This window comes from Mesocricetus auratus, unplaced genomic scaffold (assembly GCF_017639785.1).
Source record: "Mesocricetus auratus isolate SY011 unplaced genomic scaffold, BCM_Maur_2.0 Super-Scaffold_100027, whole genome shotgun sequence".
NCBI lineage: Eukaryota > Metazoa > Chordata > Mammalia > Rodentia > Cricetidae > Mesocricetus > Mesocricetus auratus.
The window spans coordinates 684100-705966 of NW_024429208.1; the positions used below are offsets into that span (position 1 = coordinate 684100).

The following is a 21867-nucleotide window of genomic DNA, read 5'->3' on the forward strand; positions in this document are numbered from 1 at the left end:
TGATACACATATGAGTACATATAAGCATTTGTTTTGCAGTTTTCCACATACTCCTTATGTTTGCATGCCATTATTTCTGTGCCTGAGTGAGCCAGAAGAGGGCGACACACACCATGGAAAAAGGAGGAAAACACTTCAGAGCCAGGAAGGACAGTGTTCACACAGGAGGAGGCAAGTGGTAGGTGACTGGTGATTTCTATTAAGGGTATGTGGTAGGTCAGAAGACTGTTTTAGGAGGATGCTTAGCCTGTCCTCACTGTGAAGGTGAGCTGTGTGCTGTGAGAGAAGATTTTCAGGACATGAGGGATTCCTACAATTGGGCTCCAGATCAGGGAGTTCCATAACTTCTCCCTAGAGCAGCACCAGCTGAGACCAAGTGAGCAAATAATTGAGCCTCTAGGGTGTTTTATCATTGAAACTTGTCCTGGCTTTAACTTAATTTTGTTTGCTTGCCCTAAAATAGAATAATCTGGGAAGAGGAACCTCAATTGATAAAATGCTTCCACCAGGTTTCCAGTAGGCAAGTCTGAAGGGCATTTTCTTGATTAGTCCTGGATTATATAGAATGTAGTCTGAACAAGTCAGAAAACAGCATTCCTCCTAGGATTTTGCTTCAGTTCCTGCTTCAGCCTCCTGCCTTAAATTCCTGCGCTAGCTTCCTCAGTGATGGAATGTGACCTGGGATTTGTCAGATGAAATAAACTCTTTCTTCCTCAGGTTGGTTTTGGTCATGGTGTTTCGTCACAGCAATAGAAAATCAGACTAACATAAACCACCACTGGGCATGGATGACAACTTCCCAACTTCCCAAACATTTTTTTCACACAGGGCATGGTTTATGGTTAGTTTTAGTTTTTACTTATGTGTACATTTGTGTGTGTGTGTGTGTGTGTGTGTGTGTGTGTGCCTGTAGTACATTCTAATTGATTGGAGGTCCATGTAGAATCTAGAAGATGACATCAAATCCCATGTAGTTGTAGTTACCGGAGGTTGTTGAGTAGCCCTTTGTTGATGTTTGTAAATTAACTCAGATCCACTGTATGATCCATTAGCATGCTTAAATATTAAGCCCCCCTTCCAATCACAGGGTAGTTATACTATTCGTCGCTGGATCACAGAGTTTGGATCAAGGCCAGGCATTTGGTAGATTCTCCAACATTACTGAAGGGTCAATATGAGAAGCAGTTCTCCTAAATGTGGAGCTTAGAGCTAGAAGACAGGTTGCTTGTTGATGTGGTAGAAATCTTCTCTCTCCTGTATGTGAGGCATTCTATACTGCTCAGGCCTGGAGATATTCCTGCAGCAACTCCTAGATCTCCCACTATGCCTGAAAATAGTATCAAGCCTCTAGCCAAGTGCTGAAATCTGGGCTCCAGCAGACATCATAGTCTTGGACTCATTAGGGCAGAAACAACTTAGGCACAGGAAATCTATCTTATTCGGCATAGCTGTTCCTGCCCAATTCCAACCAGGCCATGCAACAGCTATACAGCTATGGAAGCTTCCCCAGGTCACAGACATAAACTCTGGCACTAATATAAGATCAGAACTAAGCAGTAATGATTGTATGCACACAGATGGGACAAGAAGAGGCCTCATCTGCATAGGACCCAAGAAAAGGATGAAGGTAAGTACACTGGAACCTTAACCTTAGAGATATAAAATGGTAGTTATAGCATGGGTAATATGATGTTCTTTAGAAGGTCCCCCCTGGGTATGCAGAGTATTGTGCTGCATGGCTGGGTCTTGAGTGTCTCTGGAGGGTCATCTTGTTGGCTTAGGGAAACACTGCAGGGAGTTGTGCATTTGGGAATCATTAGAGATGTGTCAGAAGTACTTTATCCTTCTCAGCTCCTACTGCTTCTACTCTTGGTCTCCCTGGACATGATGTGCATGACCACTGACAGAGCAGCCACCACCCGTCCTAAATTCTTTCATCTGCCTTCAGATCCCTGTCATCTCTGATCACCCTGGAAGCCCAATGATTAGTGAAGGTGGCCTCTGCTGGCCAATAATATAAACAAAAACAAAAAATGGTGACACATAGTGTGCATCAGTGATACCCCAGAATCATGGCTCAGAGAAGGTGATGTACGTAGTCTTTTATTTTACTTTCCTTTCTTGATGCTGTCTGGTATATCAGCATCTGTACTGGGACTCAGAAGGATGTTGTTAACAGGACCAGTATGGGGATCACAGTAAGCAACTTGTCCCCAGACACTGCTCCCAGGATACCAGGCCTCAGAGGTGGATCTGAGGCAGGAAAGCAGGGCTCTAGAGATTCCTCACACAGTAGTTAATCTTTCCATGACTCAACCCACCAGGGTTCTGTCACAGCCACTGGTAATCTTAGAGAAGCATCATCCTGAAGACCAGTCTGGACTCCCTCCAGCTATTTCTCTGCCCTTCCTTTGAGTCTGGCCTCCTGCATACCTGGTCTACAATTTAGAGATCAGCCTTCCTCATCCTCCGGAGAGCTAGGATTGAAGGCATGTACCACCACTGCTTGAATCATTTTTATTTGTGTATGACACATTTTCTGCATTTATTTCTTTGTACCTGGTTCATACTCGGTGGATGCGGAGGTCAGAGAAGATTTCTGGATAACCTGTGACTGGAGCAGTTGGTTGTGAGCGCATGCTTGGGTGCTGGGAATTGAACCCAGGTTTCCTGGGAGAGTGGGCGATTATTTTTATCACTGGGCCATATATCCAGCCCCCTTTAAATGATTGTTCCTGTTAGAAATATGGAGATATTCTGGGGCTGATTTAAACAGAGTTTTGGAGTCTACTACTCTTAGGACAGGGGTCTTCTGTAAATACCCTAATCCTACTTTAGGAACTCTGGATCTTTCCTCATTCTGGTTAGTAAAATTTCCCTCTTTAAGTTGTCTGGTCATCATTCCCTATTTTACACAGCTGTTCCTGAACTTGGAAAGTGTTCCCAGTAGATTCGAGTGGACTGTGGCTGTCTGTCCTGTTGTCCTTCATCCCAAACTTGTTCCCTGTATCTGCAGAGAATGAGACCTGTCTACAAAACTGAGTATCAGTGGGGAGACATTCTCCGTGAGTTTCCCCTCTTTCTGACAACAAAAATGTTTCTTTCATTGCCTTACAAAGCCTCGGGAGTCTTAACCAAAATATCTCCATGCTGTTGTCAGCAGAGGTTTTAGGGTTAAAGTCTGTTTTCTGACAGGTGTAATGAGCTAGACTTGGCCAACATACCAGGACAATTAACTACACAAATACAGTGAAAAGCAGAGAAAGGGTGTTTATTGAATGTGGCCACAGGGGGAAGAGGAGGAAATAGGTGTAGGGACTAGTCACTCTGAGTCTCCAGTTTTATCTTTAGGATCCTGACAGAAGTTTTAGGTTCAAATATATAGAAAGAGGAAACCACCCCTCCTTCTTTTGGTCTTCAGTTTTCCTTATTTACTCTGCTAATAAACTAGAGCTCTCAGTTCATCCCCCACCCCTTCTCACAGCAGTTTCCCGGCTTTCCCCGGGGTTATTCCCTGGAGATTCGCTCAGACTGGGCCTGTGTGTCCTCCTCCTTCAGGTGTCTCCTGTCCTTGATCTCCTGACCTTACCACCTCTACCTTCCAAGTCCTGGCATTACACGTGTGTGTCAACACTCAAGCCTCTAAGAAGTTTCAAAGGATGTCTGTTTATCCATGTCTGTAAGAGTTGGCAGGAATTTAGCAAGTGACATATAGAGTCTGGAGGTGTACAGTTACTGTGTACATTTTTATGGATATTGTTGTATTGGGACAGGGTCTTATGCAGCTTGGGATGGTCTTGGTTTCCTGATATTTAAGCCTCTTCTTTTGAAGTGCTGGTATTAGAGGCATGTAACCCCATGCCCAGTTCTGGTGTGAAAATATTGTTAATAAACTCTAATAGCACTTTTTAGGAAAAATAGGATTAATTGAGTTTTAAGCATTGATAGCCTAACTTTCATTCAATCCATTTCCATTTATGTAATCAATGGCAAAATGTTATAATTCGTTATACTAGGAATGATATGGACTGAGGTTCATGCTCACCTCCCAGAAATTCGGGCACATCAGCGTCTCTGGACTTCTGTCCACAGGGACTGAATGGCATGCCAGGACACTGCACCATAGAAACTCCCTAAAAACAAGTACATTTCCAGAATAGATACCCTGAAGCCACTGTTGTGTACAGACGGTGGTTCTCTTCTTCCTGCCCATGCTGATCTCCTTTGGAATATACTTAAAGAATACATTCTCACCCTCCTCTAATACACAATGTGAATCAATCCATAGCCCACCAAATCCCCTTCCTACTCAGTCAAATCAGTGATTAACATCCAAGCCAGCAAAAGAACATTAGTATATCTGGACCCTTGAATACCTCACCATAATCTTTTTTTTGTTTGTTTGTTTTGTTTTTATGAGACAGGGTTTCTCTGTATTGTTTTTGGAGGCTGTCGGTCCAGCCTGGCCTCGAACTCACAGAGATCGGCCTGCCTCTGCCTCCCGAGTGCTGGGATTAAAGGCGTGTGCCACCACTGCCTGGCACTTCAGCATAATCTTAACAACTTCTTCTGCGTGTGGTATTTAGAGACATTTGTGGTGAGGTTGACAATTGACTTTTTGATATTTTTGACTGAAATGTGCATATACTGGATGATCTTAGGACTTAATCAGATCATACTCTCCTTTAAAATTAACATTTATAAGCACACATCCAATGTACAAGGGTCTGCTATGAATGTAGGTGCAGCAGATGAGGAAGAATGCATTTACATTTCAAGTCCACAGTATGAACACCTGGAAGAAACACCACCTGTGTCAATTTAGAGAAATACCAAATGTGAAAATCTACAAGGATCACAGCGGTAATTCCTGTGTTTTGTGTATTTTCTAGTTGTTCCCTCCATTTATTCTTAAGTTTCAATGACCTTTATGTGCCTAGGTGTCTTGCCTGCACGTATGTCTATGCATCATGAGCACTCCATGTAAATGGAGTTTAGCAAGATATCACTGCAATTCCCGAAGAAGGAATGGGGCTCCCAGGCACTGGGGTTACAGAGAGTAGTGACCAGCTATGTGGTTACTTGGAATCCAACAAAAGCTCCCTGGAAGTGCAACCAGCGTTCTTAGCTGCTAAACTAACTCAGCAGTCCATTCCCTATGAATGTAATCTCAGCTTTTAGGAGGCAGAGGCAGGGGGATGTCTTTGAGTTCCAGACCAGCTTGATGTACACAGCATTTTCCAGGACAGGGATATTTATATAATAAGACCCTATCTCTATTGTCAGGAGATGCTAATAAACATATTCCTCCTGCAGCTACAGAGATGGCTCGGCGATGAAAAGCACTTGCTGTCCTTGCAAAGGACCAGAGTTGGATTCCCAGCACAGACATCAGGCCACTCACGACCTCCTGTAAATCCAGCTCTACTGGTCAGGGTGATCTCTTTTCACGTTCACAAACAACTGTAGTGGGTACAGGAGAACACACACAAACACATACACTCACACATACACACACATACATACACACATACACATACGCACAATCACAAAAATATTCCAACTATATATTTTAGGTACGCTGCATTTTCTTAAATCCTACCATTTTAGTGAGAAAGATAAAAGTATTTGCCATAGTGTAAACATCCAGAAAAATGTATTCTTATGCTTGAAAAATAGCCGATCCTCTTTTAAAACACTCTACTTAATGCAATTAGTTATTAATATCAGCAATGAAGCAAATGTCTCAACACTCTCGGTTCATAGCATAGCAAATATGGGTTGATAAATTCCACGTAAGTTAAGTTGCATTGAGGTCCTGATGTGAGAATGATTAGGAATTACTGACATATTCTCCCTTGACCTGGACTTGGAAAGGTGTTGTGAAAAGCACCTTTAGCACAGGGATCAGAGTAAACCATTGTCCCCAGACACTGCTCCTGGATTCAAGGTCCACTTAGATGAAGGTAATACACCCAGATTCCATGAGGCCAGACTTGGACACCAGGGGGTAGAAAAATGACAGAGATTGTGAGCCTATGGGGTAACAAGTGATGACAGCCAGACCCTCACCAAAGACAGACACCCAGTAGGTGCACAGAACAGGAGAGCTCACTGTAGCAACCTGCCCGGCTGGGGTGGCAGGAGGGTCTGGTTGGGAAAGGGCAGAGAAGCTGCTTCCCTTGCACCCTTGCTCAGCCATGCAGAGGACTTTTCTCTCTGGGCCCTGCACTCAGCCTCCTGTTCTGGTGTCACATTTGATGTGGGAGTTGAAATGGAAGAGATTTCTCAAGTGCATTGCCAGGCCTGCAGCAGGAGGAAGGCCATCAACAGGCAGGGTGGCCACCACCGGCAGGATGAGGCACAAGGGTCAGCATCAAGATTGATGGCTCAAGTCTGAGTCTGCATTGTTCTCAGTTTAGTTCATAGCCCTGATATCTGTGAGGATGAACGACTTCTCTACAAATTTCCAGTGGGAGGCATGGGTGATACGAATACAATTCCAACTCACTGAACGAGCAGCAGGTGCTCTTGACTGCTGAGATTTCTTTTCTCTAATGCAGAGAGGATTTTTAAAATTAATTTTTATTTAAATTAACAACAATCCATTTTGCATACCAATTGCAATTCCCTTACCCTCCTTTCCTCCCTTCCCCCACACAGAGCCTCCGATCCACTCCCGAGAGAGTGTGAGGTGTTCCATCGGGGATCACCAAAGTCTGTCACATCATTTGGGGAAGAGCCTAGGCCCTCTCCTTGTATCTGAGCTGAGAGAATATCCCTCCATGGGGAATGGGCTCCCAACGTCCATTTGTGCTCTATGGATAAACACCATTTCACTGTCAGAGGTCCCATAGACTGCCCAGGCCTCCTAACTGGCACCCACATTCAGACGGCTTGGTTTGGTCCAATGCTGGTTCCAAAACTTTACGATTGATGTCCGTGAGCTCTCACTTGGTCAGGTTAGCTGTTTCTGTGGGTTTCTCCAGCACAGTCTTGAGACCTTTGTTCATCCCTCCTCCCTCTCTACAACTGGATTCTAGGAATATGGCACAGGGCTTAGCCGTGGGTGTGTGCTTCTGTTTCCATCAGCTACTGGATGAAGGCTCTAGGATGGCATTTAAGGTAGTCTTCAATCTCTTTATAGGGGAAGGGCCTCTCCAGGATCTTTTAGGAACCAGGCTTCCCAGTCCAGATTGCTCAGTTCTAGGTCCATGGTTTATGTCCCCCTCTTCTGGCTCACTCAGCAGCAGAAATAATGGCATGCAAACACAAGGAGTTTCAGTTTCAGTGGGAAACTGAAAAACAAATGCTTATATATACTCATGTGTGCATCACAAATATATGAACTGTGTATTGTCACGACCACCAGCAAGGAAGACGCGACTCAGGAATCCTTCTCACAAGCGGTTTATTCAGGACCTTGATGAACAACATGGAGGCAGCCACGGGAGAAACCCCTCCTGCTCCCTAAATAGCCGAGGCCAGCCAACCCTGAGCAGCCATGTGTGCGCAAGCCATAGGCCCACCAGAATGCATAAGCAATCTGATGATGATGGCGTGACCCCGGTGGGATGGGAGCAGGCCAAATAAGGAGTTGTTTATTACCGAGCGCACTCACCGGATGGTGGAATGCGGAAGCCGGCGCCATCTTTGAGGCGCGGTGAGGCGCAGCTCTCCACAGTGTATCTGTCCCTGGTGAAGGTCTACCTATCCACACTTGTTACCCATAGGCTCATAATCTCTGTGATTTCTCTATACCTTACTACCCACATTTGGCTTCGCAGAGCCTGGGGTCATTAGTTTCAGGTAAGTGAACCACATCTTCTTTGTGGAGTTACACAGTTGAGGTAGACATACTCCGTGTGTAGTCTGGGGTACAGTGGGGGGAGAAGAAAGTATGTGACCAGCACGGGAAGAAACCCATGCACCTTCCACTCAAGAGTGTACTTGAGGGACCTGTTCTACTCTAAGCAGACATGGGATAGTGAGTAAGCAAGATCCATCCCCACTGACAAGACCACAACCTCTTAGGTTCCCAGACTCACACTAATCTACCACTCTGTGTGTCTGACAAATCAGACTCCATTCACAGAGAGTGAAAGGAAAGCCAGCAAACTTCACAAAAAAGAAGTCACTAAGCAATACTTCCCCAACGCTGAGATCCTGAAGTCAATGCCACACTCAGTGTGTAGATATCTTCTTCTAGCACAACCAGTAGTTTATCTGCAAGATACTTGAGACATCTTGGCTTTTTCTCCTAATGGGACATGTGAATCCATTATTTTTCCTCCCAGCCTGCTTAAGCCCACTACAGCAATGACAGACTCCAAGCTCTCACGAGAACTTTACCTCTTTGACAGCAGTTGACTCCCTCACCACATACTTAAATACTTCAAATGCACACAAAAGTTTTTGGTAAAATTTGTGTTAATGCTGACAACAGAGATTTGATAAAATTTATGTAAATGTATGAACACTGAGAACTGATGAACTTGGTCAATAATGTTTTCTTATTCTTTTCTTTCTTTTTTTTGTATTTTTGTTTGTTTGTTTTTCGAGACAGGGTTTCTCTGTATTGTTTTGGAGGCTGTCCTGGAACTCACTCTGTAGACCAGGCTGGCCTGGAACTCACAGCTGTCCATCTGTCTCTGCCTCCCAAGTGTTGGGATTAAAGGTATGCAGTGGCGCACGCCTTTAATCCCAGCACTCGGGAGGCAGTGGCAGGCGGATCTCTGTGAGTTCGAGACCAGCCTGGACTACCAAGCGAGTTCCAGGACAGCCTCCAAAGCCACAGAGAAACCCTGTCTCGAAAAACCAAAAAAAAAAAAAAAAAAAGGCATGCACCACCAACACCAGGCTCCAGTATTTTCATTTTTAAAAGTAAAATTTAATACTATAAAATGCACTTAACAAACAAGATTCTCCTATGGCTATGGAGCTGCACACATGGATGGATTCAAAGGTGTTTCATGTTCCAGAATGGAGGTTGCACCTGCTTTAACCTAGTGAATTCTAAAAGGTAAAAGTATTCTATTAAACTAATGTGGTGATACATGCCTCCATCTCAGTATTCAGTCTTCAATGACATATGGAAGTCTGTGGGTCCCTGACCAGCCTCAAAAAAGTAAAATAATCTGAACTGGTTAATAAAGAAGATTCTCTTGCGGTTAGAGGCATGGCTAAACTGTATGGAGGACAGGAATTGGAGTCCCAGAAGTCTGGAAGTTCACAACCTGCTGTGTGTGCTACTCCAGGGTTACTAAGAGACTCTTGTGGCTCCCACAAACTATTTCCCTCATGGCACGCACACACAGTCAAACAAACATGTACATAAAATAAAAATAAATCTTGAAAACATTTCCCTGTATACTTTTGTAAAGATGCATTTCTTAAGCTGCCCATAAAACTAAAGTTCTTAAAAGGAGAATCATAATCCAAGATGTATCTAGTGGGAAAGGTAAGGATTTAGAACAGGAAGACCTGTAAACATGCATTAATTTCACTATATCATTGTATTTTGGAAAAGGGTCGTTCCTTTTTGTAAACATTCTGCTTACATGCACTTTATCATTAATGTTCAATGAAGTAAAGGTTTAAAAATTCTCAGCTCTTAATGAAGTGAACACAGATGACATGATCCACACAAGCGTAAGTACCTTTGAGGATCAGTTAGTCTCTAAGACTCTGTCGACATCCTGCTATCTCAGGATGAGAGTGAGATCTGCTGGCTCAATGGCCTCTGGTGTGGACTGAGGAGGATGTTTTGATCAGGATGAGGTTGACAACGACCACAGTAAGGACCATGTGCCTAGAATCCCAGGTCCCAGAGCTGGGACTGATCTGGGAAAACAGGGCCCTAGTGACTGCTGTTACAGGAGTGCATCTTTTCATGACCAAATCACAATGCTGTCTCATTACCAGAGGGAATTCGTAGAGAAGCCAATGAGCCTTATCCATATCGTCATTATAAACTGAACACACACACAAGCAGAGACTCAGTGTTCAGACTTCAAGCAAAAAGAAGACATTTGTTCCTGAGGCTCTCCTCCTGCTACTGATCCTGGGCAACCTTGCCCTGACCAGGCATCCAGAGGGTGAGTGTGGGTATCAGAAGGACTAGAACCTAACCTGGGAGACAAAAGGACTCCACACTTGGGGCTATAGCACAGGAAAGTCAGCTTCTTCCTTAGTCAGATACTTGGGTCCTTTCTCCAATTTCCATCCTGACCCCTGTCCCCTGCCCTGCTTTTCCCAGACCTGAGAGATTGAGATCTAAAGGTCCATCACACCTAGGTTTACACTTGCTGCTGTATTTTGAAATTTCCTTACCTGGCCTGGCTTCATGGATTCCCAGTACATCACTGTTGCCTTTGTGGATGACGCTCAGTTTGAGAGCTTCAACAGCAGAGCAAAACCTTCAAGAGTGGAACACTGTGCACCATGGATCAATTTCAGAAGCCAGCATATTGGGAGTGGACGACCCTGGAGGCCCTGGGACAGGAAGAAAAGCTTTAAAAATGCTGTAGAAAATGTTCCACATCTACAAGTATAATGAATCTGGTGAGTTTGTCCAAATCAGAAACCCCAAATCTCATGCTCCCAGTAGGGTGGCCCCAGTGAGTCATGTTTGAGATTTACCCCGGTGAAATGTGACCCGTGGAAACTAGGCTGAAGAGAGTCTTGGGACACAGGCCTGGTTTTCTGTCCATTAGAAAGGCCACATGGGAGGGAGCAAGCCCCTGTAGGGCCCCATCATGGGACCTACCCTGTGGCTGTGGATGAGGGCTTGGCTAGGATATCACACAATCCAGAATGTATATGACTGCGGATTGCTGTCTGGAGTGTCCAGTCACCCACTATTTGAACTAACCTTCAGCCTCCATGATTCCATCACCCTGAAGGAGGAACTCAAATTTGGACCTCCATGTGCAAGGAAGCTGAAAAGTGGGAGGAGTCAAATTATGCAAACATTATGAAGACTTACGTTGAGGGTGAATGTGTGGACTAACTCCTTGCACAGCTGGACTATGGGAAGAATATTTTGCTGAGAACAGGTGAGGACAAACACAGCCCCATCTGCTCTGAAACTGGAGCCCCTGTCCCCTGAGGGTTTCTCCTCAGCAGGGAGCAGCTGGGACACTGATTCGGTCTGGCATCAACAGGGGAAAGAGTGTCAAATGGGTTTCCTGATTCAACAAGAGAGAGAGGGACTCTCCAGAGGGCAAAGCCTTCCCTCAGGACACTGCAGTCTGCCAGTTAAGCAGCAGCTCCCTTCCATTTGCCTTGTGAACATGATCTCTGTCATAGCTGTTCACTGTCCACGCACTTGGGAGGTCTGACTCCAGTGTGGCTCACTCTCGCTCCCCATCCAGTCAGAACCAGAGTCCACATTCCTAGAATGAGATCAGGAGTCTCCTGCTCTGTGCTGGCTTGTGCTGGGTCTGAAACTTTGCAAAAGATAGATTACTGGACCCACATCCTGATTTTAGGCTGATAGGTGGGATCTGCCTCTCTCCTTCAAGCCAATTCATCCTTCCATTCAACACAAGGTTGCATGAGCACTTGAAAGGGGATGTCCTTCTGTATATATGCTTCTCTTATTGGTTGATAAATAAAACACTGTTCGGCTAATAGCCAGGTAGGAATTATAAGCTGGGCTACCAGACCCACTGGAGAGAAGGGACAGAGAGAGAGACATCCAGGGAGATGCCATGTAGAGACACAGAAGATAGCATGCACCAGGCATTCTCTAGTAAGATAAGGCCATGTAGAAAGAAGCAGATTAGTAGTTATGTGATACAAATCATGAGAGAGCTAGCCAGTAAGAAGCCCTATCCAATGGCCTATAAATTAATATAAATCTTTGTGTGTTCATTTAGGGCTAATCACCTGCAGGACCAGGCTGGAAAGTAATTTCAGCTACAAACACTGAGTGATCCCAGAAAGAATGCAAAATCACTGAATTCTCCATATTTGTTCCCCTCAGATATCCCTAAAATACATGTGACACAAAAGGTCAGAGTTGACTTAGGTGCTTGGTCCTCAACTTCTACCCTGCTGAGATCACCCTGACCTGGCAGAGGGAAGGGAATGATCAGACACATGATGTGGAGGTGATGAACACCAGTCCTGCAGGGGATGGGACCTTCCAGAAGTAGGCAGCTGTGGTGGTGCCTCCTGGGGAGGAGCAGAGATACACATGTCACATCTATCGTGAGGGACTGCCTGAACCCTCTCTCTGAGATGGGGAAAGGAGGAGTGAGCACAGAGACTCACACAGGGAGTTGGGAGTCTATGGGGAACTGGGACAAGGTCATGACTGATGGCTGGAGGTCAGAGGGCTCCTGTTCCTTCCATTCTTCCCTCGGAGCCTCCTCAGCCCCCTATCCCCATCATGGCAATTGTTACTGGCCTGGTTCTTGGAGCTGTGCTCATGGGAGCTGTGGTGACTTTTCTCATATGGAAGTGGAGGACCAAAGGTAAGAAAAGCTCAGGGTCTGAGTTTGTGTCTCTGTGGGAACACCAAACCCAGCTGAGAGTGTGCCCTGCCACGAGAGAGCAAAGTTGCATCCACACAGTGGCCTATTCTGTCTTGTGCTGATGAGCTGACATTAACTTCACTGTGAAGCATAAAGAACTTAATGGACAGATTCATCACTGCAATGACACAGATGGCAGAGACCTTATCCTCAGCTCTCAGAGGTCAGATGGAAAGGTTCCTACTGAGAACAGATATGCAGGAGTCCAGTTAGTCCTCCTAGTGTGCAATCTTCCGACATGTTTCCTCATTTTTCTCTGGATCTGCATTCACAGTTGTTAAGGCTTCCCTGAGATAAGAACCAGGAGATTCCTCTAGACCTTCTAGAACCTGACGCTTCAATGAGCTCTTATTAAAGGGATTGCTCTGAGAGTTAAAATGTGATGCAGCTCTATTCAAGCTTGCCGGTCCTTACAGTGGGGGCTCATCCCTGAGACACCTGTTGCAGCACACACAGGCGTCCATGGAGGTTCTAAGCCAGCCCACATGGAGGTTCTAAGCCAGCCCACACCTCCTCATTTAGTTCCATTCAGAGTCTTTGATCTGCTCCTGTTTCAAGTTACACTCAGAGGCAGTCGCTAGGATGTCCAGCCTTCTCATACAGCTTTACTTGGGTTTGGGACAGTTTGGGTGTATAATGGTCTGTTCAGAATGTCAACATTTAAGACACTGATCTGAATTTCTTCCTTGTTCTTTTCTTCTACAGGGCAAGACAGCTGGGCTGAACCTACCAGGATTTGTTCTGGTTTCTCCCCCCATTGTGGGCTCAAGACCTTTTGTCTTCTCCTTCTATATGTGATGTGATGGTGGCCATGTGTCTTATTCCTCTGAGCTAAATGCAAGCAGCTGATGAATTCATCCGAGCCTTGAGCAACAACAAGCCCATCCCCCCTGAGCTTTGTGTCCTCCCCAATCATCACTGGATCTCCAACAGGGGCAGGGCTGGGAAACCCCAATTGCTGATTGTGCTTTAGTTTCAACCAGCAACAACTTCATGCCTCTATTATTCTTATTCTTATTCTTATTCTTATTCTTATTCTTATTCTTATTCTTATTCTTATTCTTATTCTTATTCTTATTCAGGACAAGGTTTCCCTGTGTAGCCCTGGCTCTCCTGGAAATAGCTCTGCAGATGAGACTGGGCTCTAACTCTCAGAGATCTGCCTGCCTCTGACTGTAGAGTAATGGGATGTAAGGTGTGAGCCACCACTGTTGTTAATTAAGCATTTTTTTGTGTTTATGCAACATCTTGCCACAGTGGGTAATTGACTAGTGTCCTAAAGGTGAGTCAAAGGTGATGGAGAAAATAAAGGCTCAGACTCTTATGGAATCCTGTGTGCTGTGCTAAGTCCGTTGCCTTAGTGACAGCTGGAAGCTGTGTGCAGTCACGTGTGGCCTGGGATGCCCACAGGTGTTCCTGTGAACATCCCGGACTCTCACATAGTCTCTTCTTACTCACCTGGGTCATCTTTCCCACTGCCCCCAAATGATTCCCCTGTTAAATCTGTGGTGATATTCTGGAACTCTGTCTTAACCAGGACTCTGGTAACTCTTCACAGAATGGGGTGGCTATATGGACACACTAGCCCATTTTATGAACTCAGGATAGTTTCTTCTTCTGGTGTGTAAAATTCCCTACGTTACTTTGCTGATATTTTCACTTACGTGTGGTCATCGCCTACCACTTCAGACAACTGTTCCCGACAAAGGACAGTGTATTTATTCCCTGTAGATTCTAGTGGACTTGGCTGTCTGTCCTGTTGTCTTCCATCCTGAGGAGGTGGGCATCCCAGACTCCTCTGTTTTTGTTTCCTGCATTTACAGGGAATGAAGGTCTTTTCCCCATAACTGAGTCTGGGTCTGCTGTCATTGTTCCCAGGGTCACCCCAATGTCTGACAGAAACAGGAGTGTGTCTTTCATTGTCTTTTAAGGCCCATGGGCCCTTGACATCAGGAATCTCCATGGTGTTGTCACCAGACGTTTTAGGGTCAAAGCCTGGTTTCTGACAGCTGTAATAAACTAGCATTGACCAACACAATAGGGCAACTAACAACACAAGTGCAGCGAAAATCACAGAGCAATGACATTTAAGTGTGGCCATGGTTGGAAGAGGAGCAAACAGATGTAGTGTCTCACTCAGAGTTTTCAGGTTTGCCTCTTGGTCCTGGCATGAGGTTCAGGTTTACTTACAGGGAGAGAGGACACCCCCGGTCTTCTTTGTTCTCCAACTTTTCCTGTTTTACTTTACTAATAAACCAGAGATTTCTGGACATCATTCACCTTTTCGGTTAGCAGTTCACTAATTTCCCCGGTTTGTTCCCTGGAGATTCTTTCAGACTGTGTGCACTCATCTGCCATGGGATTCTTGTCCTAGAACTCCTGATTTTCCCACCCTTAATGTCACAGTGCTGGCATCACAGGAGTGTGCCTTGACGCACAAGTCTTCTGAGAAGTGGCAATCTGTGTCTACGTGCTCATTTCTGTAAGAGATGGCAGAATTCAGCACGGATTTGTATAGATGGAAAGTATGCAACTACTGTGTGAATTTTTATTGTAGTTATTGTTGGATTAAGACAGGATCTCATGGAGCTTAGGGTGGTCTTGGTCTCCTGATATTTATGCCTCTTTTTGAAGTGCTGGGATTGAAGGCACTCGACCACCATGTCCTGTTCCAATGTGAAAAGTTTGTATATATGCGCTTAGAGAACAATTTTTAGCAAAAAAAAGGGGTGGGGGGGCTGAATCAAACAGGTTCAAGAGCAGCAATCGCCTGCATTTCATGGAATCTATTTCCATTTAAAAGAATAAATGGCAGAAAATTGGAATTGCTTAGAGCGGGAATGAAACGCGCAGTGGCTCCTGATAATCTGCCAGAAAATCATGCACATCAGCATCTCCGGACTCCTGTCCACAGGTACTGAACAACTTGCCAGGAAACTGCACAAGAAGAAGTACCTGTCCAAAAAAAGAGACCATGCAGCCACTGACACCTAGAGCTGTGGCTTCTCTTCTTCCCCACCCTGTGCTCCTTGGGAGTATACTTGATGAACATCTCTTCCTCTTCCAATAAACAATGTGAATGAATCCATAGCCACCAATACCCTCCCTATGGACTACAACAGTGATAGAACATTAGCCCTCAAGAGAACATTAATATTTCTGGACACTCGAGTTTCTCATCATAAATTTAGCAATTTCATATGCTTTACAAAATTTTGAGGCATTTGTGGTGACCTTGACAATTGACTGTTGATAGTTTTTACTGAAATGTGTGAATACTGAAAGGTCTAAGGACTTGTTCAGACCACACGCTCCTTTAAAATTAACATTTATAAACACACACCCAATGTACAAGAGATTACTGTGGACATACATGCAGGAGACAATTTTTTTTCTCAATTTAGAGAATTACCTGCGCCAATTTAGAGAATTATCACATTTAAAAATCTACAGGGACAACAGTGTGGTGGCCCTTGACATTTATTAAGGTTTAATGACCTTCCTGTGCATGGGCATTTTGACTGCACTTATGTCTATGCATGATGAGCGCTCCAGCAGAGAGAATTAAGCCCCAAGAGACTAGAGTCACAGAGTGTTGTGACCAGCCTTGTGGACACTAGGAATCCAACACAGGTTCCCTGGAAGAGCAGCCAGTGCCCTTAGCTGCTAAGCTAACTCACCAGCCCATTCTCTATGCCCTTTATCTCAGCATTCAGGAGGCAGAGGCAGGGGGATGACTTTGAATTCCCGACTTGCCTCATCTATACAGCAACTTCCCGGCCAGAGATATTTATATAGTAAGATATTGTCTCCAAAATATACTATTGTCTGAAGATGTTAATAAACATATTCCTCCTGCAGCTGCTGAGATGGCTTAGCAATGAAAAACACTTGCTGTTCTTGGAAAGAACCAGAATTGGATTCCCAGCACAGACATCAGGCCACTCATAAACTCCTATAGAACCAGGCCTGGTGGCCAGGGATATCTCTTTTCATATTCACAGACAACTGTAGTGGGTACACACACACACACACACACACACACACACACACACACACACACACACACACACAGGACAGCTTTCAAAAGTTTGTGATACTGGACCACCAGTGGCTAGCTGCTCTGGAGATGTCTGGAATGAAGTCTGTGAGGAAACACTTGGCACTTGTGAGTTGATGCAGCAGCCTGCAGTTGACTTGAAATCTGCTGGGACAAATAGACTCGGGAGAGAAGGCAAAGTTAACAAGGTCAGGGGGAAATTTTTTATCCTGTGTGGACATTTGAAACTTCCAGACCCATGATCTCTGTTGTTTGAGAGAGGAGTTCCAAGGCCAGAGAAAGGGAGAGAGTTTCCATCCTCTAGAGTAGGAAGCAGGTGTTATAGTGGAGGCTTCAGCCCAGCCCCTGGCATCCATACACCCAGAGTCTGGAATGCTCTGGTGGAAGTTCCATGGCAAGTCCCTTTATCTGTCTTCTTCCTAAACCTACTACATCTCAGAAGTCCCTCTAAATGATGATCCCCCCCCACAGAGATGCTCAAGATCACTCCCACAAGGTATTTAAACTGTCCCCAGTAAATAGAGGTATGGTTTTCCAGGCAATCTTTCCCATCTCATGGGGGCAGGGCAGGGAGGTGGGTATCCGGGAGCATTGTATCCATTAAACATGGTCTTTTTCTAATTCCGTTTTATATGGTCTGATTTGGATTTCTGCATCAGCAGAGAAGCTTATGGGGTACACAAACTTTTCAGTAGGTGGGGAAACTTAGGCTATTGGTTGACAGGAGACCTTAGCTGGCCTCCCTTTGACTTGTGAGGGTTCAGATTCAAGTGTGATTCCCTGAAGGTCCAAGAATTTCATCTAAGTTCATAAACAAGATGAAAGTTTTAGATGTGGTAGCACTGCAATTGTTTAAAATCTGTACTGAAATCTACATTGTAGAAATGCAGTAGACTCAGGATTGTGTGTCATAGTTAAAGCCAGGGAATCTAAAATATTTCTGTGTTAAGAGAAACCTTTTTCCTTGAGAGAAGCCTTCCTGCCAGCCTGGTTTCAGAGCCGCATCAGTCCCAAATAAGCACACAGCAGGCTATATTAATTATGAAGCTGTTGGCCTTTGCTTGTTTCTTACTGGCTAGCTCTGACTTAAGTAATTACCCCATAATTGTTAATCTAAGTATGTCTCTTACCGGAGAAGTTTCTGGGCTTCCTACCCCATGGCATTACATCTTGACTCCTTGTGTTTCTCCTTCCCAGAGTCCTCCTGGACTCCTAGTCCCACCTATCTAGATTCCTATTGGCTCAACAGTGCTTTATTGACATAAGACTTCCCCAACATTAACACACTTATATTACACAGAGATCTTTGACTGAAAAGCACTTTTAAGTCTTCTCTTAGAAGACAACAAAAAGAAATTTAAAATCTTCTTCACTGTTAAAACCCTGAACTTTTGATGTCTTAGGATAACAATGGCACAGAGGGAATGAAATTTGAAATATTTCTCAACTTGTACTTGCTTTAAATCACTTTCTTCTACCTTTACAATTTGTATTTACACAACTGAAAACACATTTTTAGAACTGTATAACTTGCATACACTTTAAATCTTTTTTTGTGACTGGGTTACCTCACTCAGGATGGTTTCTTCTAGTGCCATCCATTTGCCTGCAAATTTCAGGATTTCATTGTTTTTTTCCCCCGCTGAATAGTTCTCCATTGTGTAAAGGTACCACATTTTCTTTCTCCACTCTTCAATTGAGGGGCATCTAGGTTGCTTCCAGGTTCTGGCTATTACAAATAATGCTGCTATGAATGTAGTGGATGGGTGTTTAATTTGTGCAACCATTGCACACAATGTACCTTTAAATAAAGAAATAGAAAAGAGTTTTTTGAAACCTGTTTTGTGAGTCTATCTCCATTCAGAGACTGGCAGCAAGGTAAACCATCCTTTTACCTTTTAGCTCCCTAGTAAGTCTGAAGAAGAGGCAGCTGTAGCCTTCGGGGAGGACCTAGCATGCTTGCTACTGTTAAGGCTACAGTCAGGCAGCTAATATCATCAGAGATATGAGAAGGATAAACTGTAGCTGGAAGTATATTCCAAATGACCCATGTATCAATTAAATTACAGAGACTAACCCATTAATTAGACAGGTTACCCTAGGCTCCCTTGGTCTCGGTAGCTTTGTTGGGGACAGTGGTGGCTCTTCAGCTGTCATAGGATAACATTTCATCATCTGTTGTCATAAAAAACAGTAGAGGCCTTTGGCTATTAGGCCCAGGTCTGAGAGATTTTTCGTGTAGAGCAAATTTGGAAAACTGGACTTATTTGACCAGGCAAATAAGGGAATCAAACCAGAAATGTCCAGTTTGGGCAGAGCCCTGGCAACAGGGGAAGTAAGGGTGAGTTTACCCAGTCGTGTTACCACAGGTCAGGTACAGCCACTATGCCCCTTCTATCTTTTTATGGATCCCTAAAGGGTTCCTGACAGTAGGGGCACTTCTGTCTGTCATGGGAAACTTTCTGTTAACCATTTAAATGCCATGTTCAGCAGACCTCTGAAGAGTTTGAGGCTTATATGTCTACTAAGTAGACCCCATTTTAGGTTACACCTTGAAAATATATACAGGAGGCTGAATAAAACTTTTCAGTAAATAAACAGTTTACAAGTTAGTAGCTTAGATAAGGTTAGGATTTCACAGCATCATCCCTTTAAGTTTGAACCTTAACAAATTAATATTTAATTGAAAATTCATTTAATATAAAAATAAACCATAATCAATATGGAGATTCCTCAGGAAAATGGGAATCCGTCTGCCACAAGGCCCAGCAATTGCACCCTTAGGCATATACCCAAAAGATGCACATTTGCACAACAAGGATGTCTGTTCCACTACATTCATAGCAGCATTATTTGTAATAGCCAGAACCTGGAAGCAACCTAGATGCCCCTCAATTGAAGAGTAGAGAGAGAAAATGTGGTACTTTTACACAATGGAGAACTATTCAGCGGAAAAAAAAACAATGAAATCCAGAAATTTGCAGGCAAATGGATGGCACTAGAAGAAACCATCCTGAGTGAGGTAATCCAGTCACAAAAAAAGAAACATGGTAGGTACTCACTCATTTATAGATTTTAGACATGAGTCAGGGGAGTGCCAGCATACAATCCCACTGCCAGAGAGTCTAGGAAACAGAACCTTCATCCAGCTACTGAGGAAAGCAGAGGCAGATACCCACAGACAAACACTGAACTGAACTCCTAGAATTCAGTGTCAGAAAGAGAGAACTGATGGGCAAAGGAGTTAAGAGTGGGCTGGTTTGACCCACAGAAACAGTTGACCTGAACAAGGGTGAGCTCTTGAATGTGGGTGCCAGTGTGGAGGCCTAGGTAATCTATGGGGCCTTGGGTAGTATTCACCACTGGTGTACAAGTAGACTTTGAGGGCCCATGCTACAATATGGGAGGCTCTCTCAGCTGAGACTATTGGGGGAGGGCCTAAGCCCTGCTCTGGATGAAATGCCAGTTACTGGAGATCCACCATGGAGGGCCTCACCCTCCTTGGTGATCAGAGTGGAGATTGGGTTGGGGACTGGTGGACCTGGTGGGGACGGCTGGAGAAAAGGGGAGGGAGAGAGACCTGGGATGGACATATGAAACAAGATTGTTTCTAACCTAAATAAAAAATAATTGAAAAAGAAAAAAATCATTCTAAGTTGAATAAATATTTCACATGTGTGCCAAGGTAAAATAAAATAAAATAAACCATAAATTCATTTCATAGAGAGTCTGAGAACTTTTCTGATCCTCTTAAACTACTGTTGTAACGTAAAAAGCAGCATTCAAGAGAAAGACACAACGGGACAGAGCTTGGGTGGAGGGTTTTTTATTGGGGGAAAGTGAATGGGAAAAGGGGGGAACAGAGAGAGACCAGCCTCTGTGGAAAGGAGTGGCAGAAGAGAGGAGAAGAGAGAGGCAGAGAGAAAAAGAGGAGACAGACAGATGGAGACAGAGAGACACACACAGAGGGAGACAGAGAGAGACAGAGACAGAGAGACAGAAAGACAGAGAGAGAGAGAGAAAATACAGAGAGAGAAAGGGAGAGTGAGAGAAAGAGAGAGAAGGAGAGAGAGACAGACAGAGAGAGAGAGATCTGTCTCTTCAGAGAAATAGGGTTAAAACGACCTTTGCAGCAGGATACTGCCTGCCAGGCTTGCAGGGGTGAAGCACTTTTGAAATTCCCCAAGGAGTAGTGTTTGGTTGGCATGGATGATAACATTCCTCCCTATTCTATTTATTAAAAAGGAGAGCAGTTAGGCATGGGAGGTTAGGGGAGTGACGACACTGAGTTCTCGGGAGACAGCTTCTTGACAAGCTGGAGGCTTTGACCACCCTTAGGGGACCTGAGAGAGCTGGGACACTGGCCGAGCCCTGGGGTAGCTGGATGTCTCACTGGTGTCCAGGCTGTGTGGAACCGGCCAGTGTCTCTTGAACCTGGCAAGATTCTGGAAGAGCAGAGCACAAGGTTCAGTTTAGGTAATTTTTTTTCTTCTTTTAGGTCCTGGAGATTGAAGGAGAAGGGAATCACAAATGAGGGAGGGGATCTGGGGACCAGGGAAAGTTACAGAGGCTTAGACTGTTGATTGACAGTACCTATCTGGAGTGCCTCCATACACTTAGAGTTAAAGCTAGCTTGCACTCATGTGTAGAGAATTAAATCCAAACACCATGCACACACAGAGATGTATTAAACAAGTAATGAATAAAACCTATTAGGTCAGACAAATGATTAGTCTTAAGTTTGTCCTTAGTAAAAAATGGTGATTTTCCTCATGATCACCCTTAGTAAAGATGGCAGTTAAGTCATCTGACCTGTTTATGTTTGCCCTTAGTAAAGATGGCAGTCAAGTATCTCTTTAACCTCAAACAAAATGGCATTGATCCATGTGATCACCCTTGGTAGGGTCACATGGTAGGAAAACACACATACAGGGGACAGACATTCAGAATCACACTCCACTGGCCACACCACACACAATTCTTCCCCCCCCCCCATAGGTATGAAACAGACAGAAAACGAAAAACTCTTCCAAGCCAGATGCTGCTCAGGCCAGTGTGAGGCTATCTGGGGCCAGGATTCCCTTACTGCATTTTGAAGGATTTCCAGGTTCATTGAAGTGACCGGATGACCTGAAATCCTACACTTATACGTTAGTGATGACCTTGAAATACTCTACGGATTCAAGAAGGTCATTGCCATGTGCTGGCCTATTTGTACATTCCACATAACTGTCCTGACATCCTCCTAACTGAAATTCAAATACA

The 21867-nt window shown here is 44.4% G+C and overlaps 1 pseudogene; it reads left to right on the forward strand.

Annotated features, from left to right (window-relative positions):
• Positions 1–10316: 10316 nt before the first annotated feature.
• LOC121134369 lies at positions 10317–15536 on the forward strand (annotated as a pseudogene).
• Positions 15537–21867: the final 6331 nt, after the last annotated feature.